This window comes from Rhagoletis pomonella, unplaced genomic scaffold (genome assembly GCF_013731165.1).
Source record: "Rhagoletis pomonella isolate Grant_MI unplaced genomic scaffold, Rhpom_1.0 Rhpom_scaffold_00002, whole genome shotgun sequence".
Classification (NCBI taxonomy): Eukaryota; Metazoa; Arthropoda; class Insecta; order Diptera; family Tephritidae; genus Rhagoletis; species Rhagoletis pomonella.
The window spans coordinates 58,692,936-58,694,873 of record NW_023458556.1 but is presented as its reverse complement, the minus strand read 5'-3'; the positions used below and the strand labels follow the sequence as shown (position 1 = coordinate 58,694,873).

At 36.8% G+C, this 1,938-nt stretch overlaps 1 protein-coding gene across 1 annotated transcript in view; it reads left to right on the top strand.

Moving 5' to 3' along the window:
* LOC118733878 (serine protease SP24D-like) overlaps positions 1-1,938 on the top strand; it is a 28,149-nt gene that overhangs the window by 25,829 nt on the left and 382 nt on the right. The window lies entirely within an intron of this gene.

The window sequence follows — 1,938 nt, the reverse complement described above, 5'->3', positions numbered from 1 at the left end:
TGTTTAAATACTTGATTTATTTTTTGTTTTACTTGTTTCTGGAACTTCATTGATTGAAATATTTAGAAGAAGAATGATTTAGCATTTTTTTTTCTGGCGAGAGCAGGAAGTGACACTAAAAAAAGAAGTCGTGAGATTTGCTTATACAGAAAATGTTGAGCGCTTTGAGCAACCACTTAAATAGATTTTTATTTCGAAATAAACAACGAGTGGTATAAGTTTTTTGATATAGAACAGTCCTAGGGGTGAGAGATTAAAATTCGGACTTTACTTTTTGCACCACATGCTTTTGGACCACCCTAATGTATATGCATGATTGCATGAACATTGGTGAGGCTCGTGCACTTTTCCATTCGTGCTCGTGCCATTGTTTTTGCGCAGCGCTGGCTGTTTCTGCTCCCTCCCACCGCTACAGCTGGTGGGGCTGTGTGTGGTTTTGCTTGTGTTTATCTACAATGACGCCCCCCATTTCTTTATCGCTGCTGCATCGACGACTCATTGACATCGCTTTTCATCGTCAATGGATGTCGTATTGCTCACTCAGCCAAAGCTGCTGCTGCTCTTGCTGCTCCTTCTTCTGCTGTCGCTGCTGCTGCTGCTGCTGCTGCTGCTGAGCATTTTGCAGTTCGTCTATTGTGTGGTCGACGTTATGGCCTCAGTTCATTCGGAATTGTTGAGGTGTTTACACGTGTTTTGATTTAACTTGCTGCGTTGTTCTTTAGCGGAGAGTTAAAATAATGGGCAATCGGTTATGCGCGCTCTATACAACTCCAGCTCTTACTCATTCCGCAGCACAAAACGCATTGCCACCCCTTTAGGCCGGCCTAAAACGTTGAATATTGTCGATGGTGGTGATGGTGCATCGCATAGTGTGACCAGAGCAACAATAACAACAATAAGAGCAATCAAACAACCCCTAGTAATATTTGTGTTTTTATTTATTTGCTCGATGGCTTAGTTTCACATCGTGAACTGTGTACGAAAACACGTTGGCTTCTTGAAAATCGTGAAATTCGCACTCATCGCAAATTTGTCTATGCAGTACCGTACAAGGCTGGGGTAGGCCAAGGTGAGGCATTAAAATTTCGCGTGAAGTGAATTTTTTTTTTTTGGAAAAACATAATATAAATCGTAGTAAAATTATTATTGTGAAAATAAAAAAATAGAACAAGTGTTCAAGCTTACATAAAAATCCATTCAAACAGATAAAAGTGTTGTATTTTTCTTCAATTATTGCTTAACAGCTGTGTTGTTTCAATGAATAATAAGTGTCATATCTATAAACTATAGGTAAACCGTATTATCTGATGATATACTCGTATTAAGAATAGCAAATAAATAAATGTATTTATGCAAGTGTTGAAGTGCTCAAATCACAGTTCTTATAAGTAAGTAAATAGAAGTGTATGTGAAACACCACGAATACATAAAGAAAAGCAGTGTCTACGTAAGTAAGTGTGTCTACACTATGTACATACATATGTATATAATGTGTATCTACATATGTATGTACATATGCGACAGGCTAGTGGTTGCATCCTGTGAGTGCATTATGCGAATTTTCTAGTGTATTCATGCGACTCTCACTAAAATGTGTGCATGTGTGTGACTTCAAGGACATTTGGGTAATTTATAGCCAAATTTCGACATATCATGCATATACATTAGGGTGCCTCACCGAAAAAAATTGCGGTTTTTCCACAGGATTTATAAACTTTATTTATTTTATTTTATGACTTACGCCAAAATATTTCGAAAAAATAATAAGATTTACGAGAGCCGGACCGATTTGAAAATACCTCAAGGAACCTCATTATTTTAATGCCGTTGATGCAATTTTTAAACATTTTTATGCAGATCTTCTAATCTTAAACTCCCGTATCATCTGCGGTGATTAGTTGAAAAAAAATATTTTTAAAACTAATTTTATTTATGAAA